Below are 18,167 nucleotides of genomic sequence, written 5' to 3' on the forward strand. Positions count from 1 at the left end.
GTTCACAGAAGTTTATCATCAGTTTATTATTACCATTCCTCATCTTTCCTCAAATGCTATCCAAAACACTCTTCAGGAGAGAAATAAGGAGCCTGTCTATCTGAAAGACTGTGTTTATTTTTCTACTCAGAACTAATGTCTTTTGCTTTTTATTCTACTTTATTTAAGGAAATACTGTGACAAGCCCCTCCATTATTTTGAACCTAAAAACTGTGAATGATGTACCAAAGATCCACTTGAACAAGAAAACCGGTGTCATCAGGTGGTCCTCCACCTGCCCAGGACATTTGCAAGCAATAATCACATCAGACTCCATTTTCTGCAGCTACCTACATTGGCTGAAGCTGCACTTAAATTTCAACTCTCTTGTAGTGGTCTTGTAATGAGTATTTACATAAAGCTGTCACCACACTATGTACACAATCTGTGGTCTATGCCAGCAGAATGAGGGTTCTCAACACCAAAGAAGGTCTTGAATTTAGCCATAAAAGCAAGCACAAAAAGCAGTTTAAGATGTAGCGAACTAGCAAAAGGTTTTTGGCACTTACAGTTCATATTCTTTTTGCTAAATCATTTACTTTTACAAGTATTTAAACAAGCACATGGTGACAGGAGCACAGCTTTTGGGTAGCTTCATGTCTGATACTGTCATCCTGTGACAATGGGAAACACAGAAAATGCTGTTGCCTTCAACAGCAAACAAAATGCTTTTTGAGTAAGCTGCTACAGAAAGCTCTGCTTTCCTTTCCTCATGGGGGTTCCAGCAGCCTTCCTCTTTCAGGTCTTCCCAAATCAGACTCGAAGAAGGCCCTGTTCCACTTTTGGACACAAAGCATAAAAAAGCAGCACCAGAACCTTGACAAAAAGTATCTGGTTTTGAAAAGGATCATGACCATCCTGGAATACAGAAGGCAGAACAACCACGTCCATAGTCTTGGTTAAACACATTAAACTGAGGGATCATGAGTGATAAGCTGAATGAGAACAGCCCATGAGCCCAGAACAACATAAAAGCACATTTCCCCTCCTCTGCAGCCCACATACCTGGATGGATCTTCATGTGTAGCAAGGAAAACAGAATTATCTTGCACTACTCTAACAGAATCTTCTCTTTTGGTTGTTTTGATACTACATTTGCTTTGCTTTACCTTGTCTGGTGATTTCTACCACTGAAGAAACTTATACTTGGAATGCACAAATATATCATCGGAATTTATTGGGAAGGGAAGTGATTGATAAAAGTGTTAAGTGATAAAAGAAAGCTTTAGAAGAAGTTAACATCTGAGAATGAAGAACCTGTTACAAAACCACAATGCATAGTACCTATTCCTGAAAACCTGCCTATTTGACCAGTCTGCTGAAAAACGTGAAAATGTAAGCAGGAGTGACTGTCAGCATCTCATGACACAGAGTAACAGCGATAAGATACCTAAGAGTCTACTCTGAGGTAAGGCATTGTGTTTGGAAGAGGATGCCTGGTTTCATTCTGAGAAGGGATGCTGGGCTTACAGCCCATTTCATTATATTGTTATAAGCTGTTCTCTCCTTTTCATTCTTTACAGACAGGGTCCTCTACCACCAACAGTTCCATGAATGGAAGGCTGTAGGAACTGCATTTGTTTTCAAGACTTGCTGCTAAGGGCCAGCAATAATGAGGGCTGATAGGAATAGCTGGATAAAGTGCCAAGAGGTAGAAACATAATAGATTTTATATAAAAATAGGATGGCACTTCAGAGCTCCAGCTCTTGGCAATGAGGGAAAGGTCAAAGTGATTATAGCTCTGTTATGGCAGAGGTCTTCCCTTCTCAGTACCCACAGGTGGCTATTCAGTGCTTTCACATACCTGCAGCACTGCGCAAATTACCATCCTTTGCTAGGAAATCCCTTTCATTTGCATTGAATTAGGTCATTGTCCAGTTGCTTTTCCCTCAAGCACAGGAAAAATCATAGATGCCTAGAAAAAGAGAAAGGACGCTTCCTATTTCCAAGAGGAGCAGAGGCGGGCAAGTAAAACATCTGAGAAATGACACTAAGCACAAAACAATCCTGCTCTTCTACTTTTAACACATTTTCTTATTTGTACTGATATGTGCTGCACAAAAGATAATCCCACTCAATATAAGTATAACCACAGAACCAATCGAAGACAACAAAATATATACAGCTGCATATTAGAAATGACAGGCACAGCGTAGCCCCACAGAGGTGGCTTCATACATTAATAAGTGAAGAAGGGTGGCTGCTTGCACCTCTCTGCTGCTGGCTTGCTGAAGCTGTGGGTGTTGACATGGTGTCAGAGGCAGGAGCATGGGGTTCCCAAATAGCACTTAGCTCCTAATCTTGCAAAATTGCTTTACAAACATGAAGTCAATCTCATGGCAGTGTGGAGAGGTAGGTGTTAACTCCTCTGCCCAGAGTCAAATAACTTGTGTGGCCACACGTGGAGTCGCCATGGCAGGGCCAGAGACGGAATAAAGAAGTGTCTGATTTTTTGCCATATCACAGAATCATCTAGAATCACAGAATGGTTTGGGTTGGAAGGGACCTTAAAGATCATCTAGTTCCAACACCCTGCCATAGGCAGGGACACCTTCCACTAGACCAGGTTGCTCAAAGCCCTATTCAACCTGGCCTTGAACACTCCTGCTGTGGTTTTCTGCACTGTCTTACCTCCTGAGCAATGCTGAGCAAGCTGTGATCTATTAACTATCTATCTATTAGATAAACTAATTGCTGTCTATTGAAACCATCCCTAACTACTGACCTCATTTGTTTCCCCAAAAAACAAATAGCAAAATTTGCCCTGAACACTGTGAATGCCAGACAGTGACTTAAACGCAGCCACTTCAATCCAGTACTGAGGAACATCTATCATTTAAGGACTATTTTATTGCCAGTCAGTGCTTGTTGCCTACTATGGCTTCCAGCAGATTTTCCATCTCGGACTGTAAAACATCATTCATATGACTCTCTGAAACTGGCAGTGGCACATGGTAGTCTAACAAATCAGAAAAACGTATTTTCCATCTGTTTTTGCCAAGCAGTGAAGCAAGTCCACCAGCAGCAAAATGGGTGCTTGTGTAACCAGCCTCAGTTAACTGGGGCTGGGTGTACATATTATTATTTTTAAATATTTAATTAATGTTTATAAGAACCTCGCACAGGTTCTTAATGCTCCATGTTGCACTTGAGTCGCCCTTCATAGATCAGAGTCTAAAAGAACAGGCCCCGTACTCATTTTGGAGCGGGGAGACTATAAAATGTAAAAACCCATGCAGCACCATTTCTTACGCTTTTAATGTAGCTCCTGTTTTACAAGTGCCTCTCTCGAGCTGTTAAACACCAGCTGTTTTCTTACAGGCACCACAGGAGAAGGGGGACTTGGAAACACATTACTGGAAGATGAGATGACCTCAGGGGGCTTCTTCCATGCAGAAGAGGATGCCAGGGAGCAACTTACAGGAGGGAAAGCAGAGAATGAGGTATACTCACAGATACCACAGATCAAAGGGCTGCAAGAAATATAACCTGCTGATATTAAATCTTAATCTTCCTGATGGGTGTTTGCCTAGTAAGACACAATTTGTTGATTTTCAGTTCAGTTAGTTAGGTTTTTTTACTGCAAGCTGTAGGACTTGCTTGAATTAATGCATTCCCCAGCTCAGTAACTGTAGCTGAAGCAGAAAATATCTCTTGGAAAAGTCTGTCATTTTGATTTTGAAGTTACTTGTGAAGAAGGAATCTTTGGCAAATTGTCCAGGGGGTATTTTGCTTTCCAGCTAAGACAGTTTAAAAGATTTATCGGGATGACTGAGAAGCTTGTGTCATCCTTTAGACTTGTTTTTCACACTGCATCCTCCTTCTTATTTACTACTTGAAGGGCATTTTCATAAACATTGCATTTGTCTTTGTGTATTCTCAGCCTGTGCTGCACAAACTACATGGCTGTCATAAATGACAGGACTGTAGCTGAAGACAGCAGCAATAACATCAGGCTGTGCAGGCAGAGTCCTATTTTTAAATCTTTGCTTTGTTGAGAGGGGAGGGGGTTTCCTGTGAATATAATGAAGTGGCGGTTGGCTGCATGCTGCAAATAATTTCTTATGCAAATTTTACCCAAGGTTGTGCTTACAGTTCTATTACAGCTCTGAACGGATAAAATAAAGTCAGCCATACAGGGGCAGTTCATTCGAAATAAAAAAGAAGTTATATGTCATCTTCATGACAAAAAGAATAAAATAACCCTCTCCAGAGAAACAGGCACATAAAAATAATGAACCCATTGCCATGTGTGCAGTGCAGCACAGCTCTAACCCATCTAAGACAGAATCTATAGGAAGCTGTGGTAACCTCCCTGTAGCCATCGGTGTGCACTGCACCAGGCCCATGGGTTTCTGAGCAGCAGCTACTAGGAATCTCAGCTCTATTCCTGCTCCCCAACTGCAGGAGAGCTAAATTTCTGCAGACTGCTATAGCAAGGCAGTGAGATGTTCATGTCTTCTAAGTCCTGCAACAAGCTTTCCAAGACCTTATTACACCACTCAAGAAGCAGTGGGGAACAATACTCTAAAATAAAGCTTAATTTAATCATTCAATCTTTCTGATTAATGCAATGAGGATTTAGTCATTCATTATTTACTGCAAAACTGGATTAAAATGCGCCCACCACTGAAATCACAACAAGGCTCTTACGCTAATCTCAGGAATAAACAGTCCAGTCATTTCTTTCAGGTCTGAAAATATATGTGCTGCAGTCAAAAAAATGATTATAAAAGCTAATTAGCTCAGTACAGTTAATTGATGTGTTCTGAGGCATCCTTAGAATTTAAATTCTGTAATTTTAAGTCATACATTAAATAAAATTAAGAAACATATTTTAATTCTTAATCCCATTAAGCACGCGCTTTATTTTAAGCATGAGGGAGCCTGAAATTCACAGTAGGCATTTAATGAATAATCAGATCTGGAAGACATAATTTATCATAGCCACAGAAAGAGCTTGGTAAAAACCAAGCCTGTCAAGTTAATTAAATAAGTCTGAATATACTGGATGGTGAGAAGATTTGCTGGCATTTATGGGGTTTAGGGGTTTTGTTGTTGGGTTTTTTTTTTTTCTTTAAAATTTATTTTTTGATCAAGAAAAGAGGCAAAGTCTACAGAATATAGAATTATGAAACTTGACAAAAACTGTATTTAAATATTTAGTACCTACTGGAGGCACTTCATGCTTTTTATACAAAAAATACCTTCTTAGAAAACTCAGTCAATATTTAACAGTGTATTTTCATAAGCGGCTTAGCCTTACAACCCTTTAACCTGGTGAGTCATTCCAGATCATGCTAGAGCTTACTCATGAGGAAGAATGTAATTCTTGGATCCTTAGCTTCTGACCTCACAATGCATGATGCAAACTACTACCACGAGTGAAAAAACTAAGTGCAGTATCAGGATACTGGAATCTCCTGATGAAAGAGCCAGAGCGCTTGTGCTCCTTCATGGGTAGCTCCCGCTCCCTGCTGACTACCATCCCTATCCATGTGAAAAACTGCTCAAGTGGATCAAGCGCTTGCAAGACCCAAGCCATAGTGTGTTGCCTCCTAAAGGGTCTAGTCTGGCAGTGTGCTGAGTCCCTCCAAATCAGCTATGTACCTCCTAACTTTCATTGATATTTTTTTTTTTAGAGGGTTGGCAGTGCCAGCAACTGCCTTCCAAAAACTGAAATCCTTACCTTAACAAAGATCACAAGATGGTTATGTGTCTGCTTCCCTCCCCCCAGACCGACAGACAGATACACATGGAGGCACCCATGCATACTCTATATACATATACTTATGGGTATACGGGTGTATGCATACATAGGTATATACACATTAAAGGTGGGTTTATTTGCTTTCTTTTTTTTCCAGGCTTCAGGATCCCTGCTGTTTCAAACACTTCCATGATGGCTGCCAATAGGAGGGGAAGGACAAGAGGGAAGAATCTCAGAAAATCCCATGACTCGGGAAGCTGGGGTTCAAGATAAAACCTTGTTACTCATGAAGAATGTGTGAACATTGGCAGGGACTGAACCAATCCCACAGCACAGGTTAGCAATGCTTAACAGGTTTCCCACTTTGAACTTTTGTATTTTGAGGTGTATTTTTGTTACTACAAAAAAGCAGCTAAATAAGAACCCTGGTCTTGGCATTTCTGTGACATTAAGAAACTGTCATCATTTCAGTATTACTGATATTTCAGAGTAATAATTGACTACCCACTATTTCAGCAAAAATAATATTTTGGTGTGACTGCAGGTAGAGGTTTTACCCCTGGCTGGTAGTTTCTTGCTATACAGCAAAAGGTATGTTTTGAGGGTTTGTCCAAAGTCAATCTCCTGATACCAAACTGCCATGTTTCTAGTAGAATTATGTGGCCATGAAACCTTCCTCCAGCTGTTGGCTTTGCAGTGGACCTTATCCAGATCCTCCCTCCCAGCATGGAGAATGTACCAGAAGATATATCACAGCCTGGGATGCTCTATTCTACAGATAAGTTTTCTGCTGGGATCAGAACTGACAGTGAACTCTAATTCCTTTTTATGCTCTTTCCTTGTAATATCTTCCTGACTGCAGACTCTTCCCAGTTTCAGAGGAGAGACTACGATGCTGGGTTGATGGGTGGTACTTTCTCACTCTCAAATGCACTCCCAAGGCAGAGCGTTTACTCCTATTCTTCCACCATGTAACAACTAGGAGCTGCACTAGTAAATAAAGCAAGCACTGAGCCTGGAATGGGAGGTTAAACATCCTGCTGGAAAGTCAGCAGTTTTAGTCATGGTGTAAAATCTCCCATGACGGCATTCCTTTCTGAAACCTGATCCCGGAGAGAACAGCTTACAGAGCTGAAGAGACGCCAGGCAATGATCTACGGCCCTGGCCTTCCTGAAATGTATTCCTCCCCAGCATCTGTAAGCTCTCAAGTCATCCGTGTAGTCCTCACGTATGTGTAATACATCCTTGAGCCATGACTTTTTCTCCTGTGGTTCAAAGCTGTGTTTTCATGTGCCTCTGAGCACTTTAACCAGGCACAATGTTGGGATACAGATCCAAACAAAATAATTTGATATCAGCTTCCCTGGTTTTAGAGTATAGTTTATGCCCTGCTTGGCTGAATGAATGGAAACATTTGGGAATCACCCCCAACAAACTTCTTGTAAGCTGGAAGTCTGAATGCTACAGCTAAATCCACGCAGTCATGTGAGTATGAGCGTAATCAGGACCATATATCTGAAGCGTGTCTTCAGCAGTTTCCGGGAAGTTTGGATCTGTCACAAGAATTGCAAAAGTTTTAAAACTCTTTCTGTTCAAACCTGTTATTAAGTACAGCAAAATTGTTTCTAGCCAAATATATCTATAAACCTTAATGATTTTGGGGCTTTTCTTCCAGATTTTGGAACTGGGGTGGGGGAAAGAGAGAGAGAGAGAACTTCTCCTTGGAAACTTGGGCATTCAGTCCTTAACCACAGTTGATCTGATTCCCAAATAAATTGTAGCCTAAATCATAAATCAACTAAAGCAACTGAAGTAATTTTCATAAGAGATTCCAGTGCTGAAATGCTCAGTCTGTGTAGAGTTTGGGATGGATGTACCATGTTCAGGACTTTCAGCCAGCCCCTGAAATTAATGTGCACTTTTCCATCTGAGCTGTTATGCCACAAATTCAATCTCAGCCTTGAAATCACAAGTTGCACAGAAAGCAAAGCAGCACTCAGAAACACAAGGCAGCTCTTCTGATGGGATCTGTCTGGCTGCATAGTGGAAAGGCACACTGTCTCCAGGTGACTTATTTCCTGGATAAAGTTGGATAAAAATGTAATTACTTTTATAACTTTATCAAATGTTTTAAAAGCATCTCTGAAGGTAGTACTGCTTATAAAAACATCCTGAAATGCCAGCTGAAGGCTCTACTGCTGGCAAGGATTATCTGTAGTTCATGATTCCTTCTTTTACACTCTGGCTACCAAACCCAATACTGAACCTGCTGTGGTTTCCCACAGTTGTTGATCCCAGGTCTAGACACAAGGTACACCTTTAATTACTGATACAATTATTTCCACCAATGTATGGGGTATGTTGTAGAATCCCATAAACTACATAATTGCCTGCAGGTAGCATTTATGTCATTATCCGTGTATCATAGTCACAAAACCACATGCTCTTTACTGAGGAAGTCTCTACTGTCATTTCTGTACACTTCTCTCCAGAAACTCTCCTGGAAATAACCTTCAAGATTTAAAGAGTTACAACTTTTATTTGCTGGCTTCTTCTTGAGTGCACATGGAACCAGCAACTGCCTTGTCTGAGAACAAGCCCAGCCCTTAAAACCAGCATACTTCTGATCCACATTAATTCTGATCCCTATCAGGCATTGGGGTGGTTCGTCAGAGATAGGATCATTCTGGATTGCAATCATAACTCAGGGAGTTTTCAGCACGTGATGATATTTGATTTTTTTTCCTCCTAAAACTGGCAGTGAGAAGTTACTTTGCATTCAAGGTTGCCCTACAGTTTGGTAAATATGGTACTCTGAAAAAAAGAGGAAAAGAATAGCTAAAGCTGATTAAAGCTGCAGCAGTGTTCTACTGAAGAGCACATTTTCAGTCTGATTGGCATGTTGGCCCCCCATGACACATACCATATACTACTTGGTATTTACATTAGGATGTTCCCTCTCTTTTTCTGAGATTACTGAAAACTTGATATGTCTACAGCACTCTGAGTAGTCTTTGCAAGTTATTTACAGGTAACAGGAAGCAATCTGGTGGCCTCTTATATTTGCCTCGAGTCTTCCAATTAAAATATTCAGGCAGTGTGAAAACTTTATTTGTATCTGCTTAGTCAAAAGAAGCCCATAACCAAAACCTGTTCAGCAGTCAAACCCAAGACAAGAAGTAGTGGGACAATGGAGATAGATATAAAAAATCATCAGAGGAATGGAACATATTGAAGAAGTGAAACATGCATATATAAATTCTTGAGCAGTATAAAACATTTAGCTGCTTATTGGTTTCATATAGTACTTGCAGAAGTGTCTATCTAGTAGCTGGAAGAATGAGTAATGGCTGATCTCATGATCACCTTGAAAATAAGTACTCTTATAGTTGGGTCTTTTTTTCTTCACATCACCTCCTGGGTTCCTCTTTTGTTAGAGACTTTTACTGGTAAGAAAACGTTTACAATATGCTAGGTAAGTGGAAGGCAGTCAGATTACCAGGTATGATGGGATCAGAGCTGGAGGCTGCCAAAGGACCATCTCCCTCCTGTGCATAAGGGAAGTACTGGAGTCACACTGTGGGGATGGGAGGCACAGCATTGCAGTCCCACACTAACAGCAGATGGATGGGCAGATCTCAGATATTTTTTGGCAACGGGGGATCAATAACTTCCACGTTCAGAATGATGGGAAAAAAGAAAAACTCTGCCCTTCCTTCAGCAAGAAGGAGACAGCACAGATAGCAGGGTCTTAGCCACATGTTCCGTATTTCTGTTCATGAGCACGAAGGACCTGCTTACTAAGCAACTTCCTCTTCAGGGAAAGAAACAAGGCAGACCCTCCTGCATAGAGCCTATTAGACCACACTCACTGTTTAGAGCCATCTGATACCCTGGGAGAAGAAGAAAGAATTCAAATATCTGAAACCATCAGAGTGAGGACTGTGCAAGAGAATAAGTTATCAGGTGGTGGCACGTGCTATAATTGCTGGACTGTAGGGAAATAGCATTCAGCAGCTGTTATTTTACCAGCGTTACTAACTCCAGTTCCCTCACAGACATAAATGAAAAAAAAAAAAACAGCTGTCTGCTGCCTACAAATCTGAGATCACAAGCCATGGGCCTCAGAAAGGACTTTTGCCCTAAATGTCTGCATTTTATTACAGTTGTAGATATACACCATAAATAAAATGAACGAAAATATTCATTTGTTTGGTAACTAAAACAAATTTTCTACCCATTAATGGGCTCCTCAAAGTATGAATAAATGTGGACGGATGTCAAATGAGTCACATATAATAAAATAATGATGTTTATCTTTACATGTCAGCTGTTGTGCTATATGAAAGTCATTTCACATTACAGAGCTTGTAAAGTTAAATGAGATTGTGCCACAACAGTAATAAATTATTCTAGGCCTTTCTTTTTTGTGAATAAGGAAAAAAAGAGAACAAAACCCCATGATGTACGATTCTAATGTTAATCTTCTTAAGAACATATATTTTACTTGAGACAAATTCTTAAACAACTGTTTTATTGCAAAGGTATTGGTAATCCACCTGGATCAGTGCCTTAGATCACCCTACTAATCTTTGACCACAGAACAACCCTAAACTGAACTGGCAGAGGTATGAGTCAATATTCTTTCACTGTGATAACGAGGACAACACATTTTGGCAAACTGCCTCGGTTGCTATCCGTTTACCAAGACAAATGTATTTGCAGCAAGGCTGATCACCTAAAAGCAGGACTCTGCCGGTTTGGCTCCCAGTTCAAGGGCTAGATTCAGGCTCAGAGGAGTCTTGTGAGTATTTCATCACCACCTTGACTTGAATTAAGCTTTCCACTGCACAAAAACTGTGCACAGCTTTAACTCAACCATTACCTTTTGGGCAGCTCAGTTGCCTCTTGGTTGCAGCCCCCAATCCCTGATCACTCCTAGATAGATGAGAGAATTAATACTTTAAAATGACTGGGCCAGACAGCCCCCTCTAAGAGATGGTGCTCTATTTAATTAATAACATGCTATGCAGCTTCATACTGTAATTGCTGCCTCTGAGCCAGCAGCAGTGAAGGAAGGCAATGCTGCTTTTCACTCTGGGCACGTTACTGCCTTTCCCTGGTAGCCTTTGCATACTTTGCACCTGCAGCAGTGGGCTCAACACAGAAAGAGCATTTCTTCTATGAAGACATTTGGTGGCCTTGAGTAGGAGGAAGGCTTTCCAGTCAGTAAGTTAATACTCTTTGAGGGTAAAGGGAAAGCAGAACAATGTCTTGACAGTGCTTCTGGATGGCAGGGCCAAAGCCTTTTGCCACTAATTTGAATATGTAGGCTGTAAATCTTTCAAAGTAGAGTCTTATAAAACTTTTCTTGACGTGCAGGATGGAAAAAAAGCAGAAACTTGGCTTCTTGGAAATCCCAAATAAACAGCAAACCAAAAAGTATCAGTAGGGCAACCTCAACAGAGGCGATTATTTGCATTGAGGAAGCTTTTGCTGGGGGTTTCCCTCTACTTCTGGTCAGAAAATGGTTTAAGTGACGCAGAATTTAATGTACTGAATCCAGAATGAGTAATACAGGGAGGCTGCATGCCCAGGGAAAGGCCATCAGAAACTCTATATGACCATTTACTTTAAAGAGAGTTTGCACAAAGGCAACTCATAGTTTGTTAGCTCAAGAAGATAACGCCATTGATAACACCATCAGGCTACCTACGGAGCTCGAAACACTGAGACAGAAATTTAGGGTATTTTTTTCAAAGGTATCAGCTGTGAATTCCCAGCCTCAGGGTGAGTCATTTAGACTAGATGCAGAATTTCAAGGAATCATTTCTAGTCAAGTGACTAAAGAGTTGGAGGAGGCCCAAATGCAATGCATTCATAGGCATCCCATGGGTCAGATGAAAGAAGCTTAAGGGGGGCCAGAAGGTATTTGCATATGATGTAGAGACAAAGGCCAAAGGAGGTGGAGCTCTCCAAACTAGGTGGGGAGGAAGCCTCATACAGGAAAGCAGGAGCTGCAGAGATGTTGGCACACAACAATTAGAGCAACATGGGTGACGAGCTGTTCAGGCACCTGCTGCTCTCTGCAGAAATCAACAGCTGAAAAGGGATGTGATTTGGAGAAAATATGATCCACAAAAAGTACTTAGGAGCTGAAGGGGAAGAAAACATACTGCCAGAGTAACACCAGGAGCTACTAATGACTGACTGATGCAGACACCAAAAGAAATTAACCCCCCATCAAATTTGGAGTGTGTATGAGAAGTCAGTGGATTACAATGTGTAACCAGTACTTCTGTTGCTATTGTACTGAGAGTTGTCTTCATCTAGGGACCCTGGAGTGGCTCTAGGCTACTGAAGCAAGTAGATGTGCTCTGAAGCAGAACTGAGCCCCTCTGCAGAAAGCTGACAGGAAGAGATGTGGCTTCAGGGAGTTCTCCAGGCTTCAGATGCTTCTAGAATGAGTATGGAGTGGCAAAGATTAATTGCTCCCTGTGATAGCTCTAAACTAGGTCATTGTGCAATAGTACGCCTAAGTGAACCTGATGGAGTATTTGAAACTACAGCTGTGCCATCAGGTTTTCTTCTTGTCAGGATGCTGCCTCATGTAGCATCAAAACTCGATCTCTAAGCAAGAACAAAAAATGTGATTGATGTTACCAGGCCCAAAGGACAACAGACAAATGTTTCACAGCATGCCATGGCAAAGGAGTGTGGAACATCCAACTTTGTCTAGCAATTAGGGAAACATTCACAAAAGGCAAAGAATAGAAGCTAATGCTCTAATACAACCCATTTTCCTTAGATCTGCAAGTATTTGAACAACGCAAATGGGTGTAGTATGAGGTGACATGCCACAACGTACCCTTGCACCTTTTTTTTTTTGTCATAGTGGATAATTGTGCAGGATCACATCTGGAGGTGGGAAATGGCCTGACCATGTTTACAACATCTTGAACTTCCCATAGGCAACTATTAAATTAAAAAACACAAACAGATAAAACTCAACAACTGCCTGAGCCACAGCTTTGCAGTAACTCCGAGAAATTCAACTCAAAACAGTGGGACACTCCTGAAGTCAAGAGCAGAATGGGAGTCTGGGTCGTCCAGTGACACTGACACTGACAAATTAAGACAAACTACTGCAAATCCTGCAGGCTACCTTTTGTATTCATGCACACACCAGAGATATTTCAGAGGATGAGAAATTATCTAACTCAGGGTATGAAAACCGAAGGCACCCAAGAAAACCCACAGGAGGAAAATCCACCCCAGGCTAAAGGATCTCTGAGGCTTTTTTAGAAAATGACTTAAGAAGGTTTAACCCACTGGGGATGTCTTTAGCTCCTGCACTTGAAGCCTTCAAGAGAAAAACAGCACTCATTGCATGGGCCTGATCAGCGCAACAAACATTTTTGTCTCACCAGTAACCTCGAATGAAGAATGTGGGGTATCCCCAACACTTGACCAGACAGTCTCATGCTGGAGGAACCTGCGAACACTGGCGGTCTTCCTGCAACCACAGAGATCACGGCAGTGATTAAACTGCTAATGTTTAAAAATTCTTGCTAACAAAACAGGGACAAGCTGCAGAGAAAGCCTGGTGGTGATGCCGTGTGGTTGTCTTGGTTGGAAGTTGTTTGTATTATATTACACTTTGGTGTAATATGTGTTTGATGGGTGAGTAGAGGCTAATGGAAGTTGTGCCAGAGCTTTTACTGAGTGCTCCTCTAAGTCTTAAGACTTCTAAGTGTGAATGATAAAACAGCCTATTAGAAGACAGCTTTCCATAGATAAAGTTATGCCTATCATAAAGTCTTCAATGCTAAAAGTACTCCTTAGATATTTACTTTATGCCACATCTGATCCCAGCTGTCTGAGAAGAGCAACAACAGGAATTTCACAGTACCCCACCCACAAGATCAGTCCTGTAAACTGTAGGATCCATCTGTGTAGAGATTATACTTTATGGTCATATAACTATGATATTCTAGAACAAAAATGCTCAGACTACAAATTGACATTGTTGTATAAATAAAAAGCAGCCATCTGAAATAAGGCCGTATCCGTCACCACTTTTGAATGGGGTGAAGCAGCACATCTGGTCTCCAACCCTGTAACTGACGGGCTGAACCGGGGTTGGGAGCACCGTGGAGCTACCACTGCCTAGGAGGAAGGGAGTGCCTGGCATTAGTCACCAGAAACCAGGTCTGAATCAGTTCACGGAGTCCTGATTCAGCAAGTTAAACACTGGTGTGAAAGAGAAGACAGGCTCTCGGCACTCTGCACAGAAGTGTAAAACTGCTGGGAAACCTAAAGGAATGCCAGGAACATGGCTCTGGATATCCAGCAGGACCTGGGACTGGGACAGGCCACCCAGGTCTCCATGGGCTTGAACACAGGCATGGGACATAGGTGTGCTGGGGGAAGATATCTTATGTCTGGGAAGTACAGTGACCACAAGAGGCATATGAGGTGGCCTTGGGAGCCCAAAGCCATGTTCAGTTTACTTTTCCCCGTGTATTTTTGCTCACCCTGAGCAGATAATATGCAGGCTTACGCTCAGGGCTCCCGTACCCAAGAATGACTGCCCACAGTTACGCAAAGCAAATGTGTGTTTGGGGAATGCCACATCAGCAGTCCTCCTAGGGTGCATGGAGGATCAGTGCCAGCCAGCCCTGTATGATGTTTACATAAGAGGATTTGATCTGTGCTTCCTAGTGTGACTCACTGGGCTCTGCCCCGCTGGAGTAGCTAGAAGTTAATTCCTGTGCTTCCTTACTTGCTCCTGGTGCTCTGCTTTCTACAGCAACTGCGTCGGTAACAGTACCATTGCAGCAGGCATTATGGTCCATTTTTAACACAGACACTTTTAATTGGCATTTTTGGTTTTCCGCATATTTCTTCTAACCATATTTTCTTGAGCTTACAACCTTAATTTTTCAACTGCAAATCCTGCTTTCTTTATTTAGCTGAAACGCAGAACACTAACATTTAGAAATACAGACTTGCCAGCACTGTTTAAACACCCTCCTTTAAATATGTAGGCTTGCAAAAATGAAACTGGTGCCCCTGTATTTTGAAGAGCTAAAAATGACACTGGTTTCAAAGATACGAAACATGAAAAGAAATTAAATGTTATGAAAAATGAAATTAAATTGAACTCTAAACTACTCAGTTTTCACTTGTGCTTGAGAAACTTGCACAGCTTTCTGTATAGGTAGCCACCAGGCTACCAGCTTAGTTATCAATGACCAGATGTAGTACCAAGTTTGAGAATTTCACAGAATGTCACTGCAGCGCTGGGTTTTGGGGTTTGGCCTTTTTTTGGCTATTGTTTTGTTGTTTGTTTTTAATTAGGGGCAGTAGTTTCAAAAATATGCTTTCCCATCTCTATTATAAATGTATAGGTTATCTATGTGAAGCTTTGGTGTTCCCTCTTCCCACCTTTCAGTCAGTGTACGTATTTTGTTTCTCAGTTTTCTGACTTGAAACAGATCACAAGACTTAAGAGCCACACAAGAATCTAACAAAGCTTTCCTTCCTTACATTTTAGGAGGGATATCCAGGTAAACCAGAAGGGATAGTAAATAACCGTTTTGAGCAGGATCAAGAGTTTGATATCTGCAAGTTCTGGACGTGACCAGCCCTCGCTGGGCTCAGACTCTTGGTTTTGATACCGAATGATCTTTGCTCTCTATCTAGCATGACTGCTGCTATGCAACATTTTCATGCAGCTTTATTGATAAAATGCAGGTTATCGCAACAAGTATGCACTTTGGCAGCTAATTTATCTTGGTTTGTTCTTCTTCCTGAAGATTGGTTTGTTTCATTTTTAAGTGTGGTGTGGCTTTCTGGGTACTTTTTAACATCAGCAGATGTTGCTTAAGGGAGAAGCTGGACTCCCAAGATCCATCTGTTGTCGTTGTTTGCCCAAATGGCTCTCTGGGGATGTTTCTGTTACTAGTGTTGCCATGAAAGCAGGCTGATGGCTGGCTGCACAATCCCCAGCCAGGAAGACCCTTTGGCTGCTTTTCATCTAGTCCTTTTCTTCTGACATGTCCGGCTTTGGTGGCCTACAAGGAGTCAGGCCTCCTCCTGTAAGAGTTATTGTGACCACTTGAGACACTCACACAAACCACACTGTCTCAAAGTACAATGAGAAGCAGAGGAATGTTGGCAACAGAAAATTCTGTATAAGCTATGATTAAGACATTAACAGAACTGTTGTTTATTACTCAATTTTCTCTAACAGCAACCGAGATCAGAGGTTTTGTCTTTTATTCTCCAATGAAACCCTTATCTGGATCAAGTTTAGTCATACTCAGTTTACAGATTTTCTGCCGGACTCCCTCCTACACGGGTTTTTCAAGAACTTGCAAATGTACTTTATTCAGTTCAGCCCTGTTTGACCATTTCCTCTCCATTCATTACCTAAATCATTTCTGCACAATTCTGGATTTTGTTGCTTGCTGCTTGTTTTGGACCTACATGAAACCTATTTTTCTTTGAAAAGATTTATTTCATTTTGAAGTAATTTTAAATACGTCAGTTTAGAGCTCCTCTGGTTTTAATTAATTTTTCTTTGTTTTCAATATATTGTCATTCTTACATTTTACTTGAATAATACAAAGGAATTATGTACTATGAAATATGAAATTTTATACTAAAAGTAGTGTTGTCACAAAACCAGTTTGCTTCCACTGCGCAATGACTGGCAATTTGCTCTGTATCTGTGTTATGACTGCTGCAGAAGCCATTGTGAGAGCTAACTACTGCAACTAACCAAAAGTGTTCATGCAGAGTGGTGCATGCAGTTGCTTGTGGTCAGAGCTAGCTGGACATAAGCCAGACTGGTCTGGCTATCAGGTACTTGCATTAACCAAAAGTTCAGAGCTGTGTTGTTACGTCCTGCAGGGAGCACTTAGATGAGCACAGTGTCATATTGTTGGCGTTTCAGTTTTCGTATCAGAGCTGGCCTGCATCCTGGGATCTCAAAGCATAAGAGCAGGCAAGCAACTCTCACACCCATTCATGTAGACGTAACCTCTGAGGTATGTATAATGTCTTTTAATATTCCAGAGAAGAGACTGGTTCCCAAATGCTCTGTCTTATCTGTGTTCTTAATTCTCCCTCGTTCTTTGTGTTAGATGAAATTCCACCTTTGTCTTAGTGCATGCCCAGATGTCTATACCTCAGTTCAGACAGGCAAGGCCAATAGGTCTTGTGCTGCCAATGGGAGAGCAGTACCTGGAAGTGCACCTGGCTCTTCTTAGAAATAAACTTCTCCAATACACTACTTTTTCAGGAGCCTCAGAAGCTTTAACCTAGCCACAGCTCATCCAAGGCAGCACTTCATCTTTTCCACCTTTTTGTACTCTGGTGTATTACAAAAGACTGGGATGTCTTATACTCAGCCATATCTCAGGGATTTGATAGACACTAGGCACAATTTTGCAGGACAGTGTGAGGCTGGCCTAGTTAGGATGATCCAGCACTGGGGACTACAGCCAAATGCTGAAGCACCGGCTATATCCCATTTGTGGGACTGCTCAGCCCCACACTGTTACTGAAGCCTCTTGCAGAGTTGTGTTACTCCTGTCCCTCTCAGCTGGTGCCACTTCTCTTTTTTTTCTGCCCTGACAGATGAGGTATCTTTTCAGAAGGGTGAAAGGGAGTGTAAAACACTCATGTGCTCCATACCTCAGCTCCACAGACCCTACTCTTGCCCCCAGAGCCTATAGCACAAAAAGGACATCACAGAGCATTTTAAAAGAAGGTGCAGAGGTCACAAATATGGAAGCTGAGGGAATAGAGCCATGAAAGATGATACTTGTATATTTTATAGACTTTGGGGCTAACCCTCATTTGTGAATATCTCTGTTTTACTTCTTGAGAGACCTTACTTCCCAGTGTGAGAGATGAGATAATAAGCACTTGGAGACATGTTAAAGTGATGTCAGTCAGTCCACACCAATAAAAATACCAGGAAAGGTGTTTCCAAGCCTACAAAGCTGCACCATGACAGCCTACCCGAGCTTTTGGTCTCATCGTTTTATTTATTTATTTATGCCCATTTTAACATGCAGAAGTGAAAGAGGTGCTTAGCCACAGCAACAAAGGGGAAGTTGGACAACAGTGAAAAGTCATCATTTATACAATCCAACCCAGAAACAGAAATGAAAGAGACAGCAGATGACCAAAAAAGAGCAAACTGCAGAGTCTGTACCCAAAACGCCAGTACTAATGATAACACAGGCTACCTGAAAGGCCAGGAAAATCCAGACTTCCACCTACTCATTTTTCAGACTGTGTAGCATATGACTCAGTTCAGATGGAGAAAATATCTGGACCTGTCTGAAGGGCAAAGAGAAGCTGCTAATCGTCAAACTATTCAAGTTCCTCCAGAAGAG

The 18,167-nt window shown here is 41.6% G+C and overlaps 1 long non-coding RNA gene across 1 annotated transcript; it reads left to right on the plus strand.

The window, feature by feature from the left end:
* The first annotated feature begins 3,364 nt into the window (after positions 1-3,364).
* On the plus strand, positions 3,365-18,023 carry LOC133225350 (uncharacterized). Its single transcript, XR_009729109.1, has 3 exons — positions 3,365-3,483; positions 5,908-6,086; positions 17,844-18,023. It is a non-coding gene; the product is annotated as an uncharacterized LOC133225350 (long non-coding RNA).
* Positions 18,024-18,167: the final 144 nt, after the last annotated feature.

The sequence above is a fragment of the Neopsephotus bourkii genome, unplaced genomic scaffold (genome assembly GCF_033783945.1).
Source record: "Neopsephotus bourkii isolate Nb327-2 ecotype Australia unplaced genomic scaffold, CSIRO-AGI_Nbou_v1 NB_1760, whole genome shotgun sequence".
NCBI lineage: Eukaryota > Metazoa > Chordata > Aves > Psittaciformes > Psittacidae > Neopsephotus > Neopsephotus bourkii.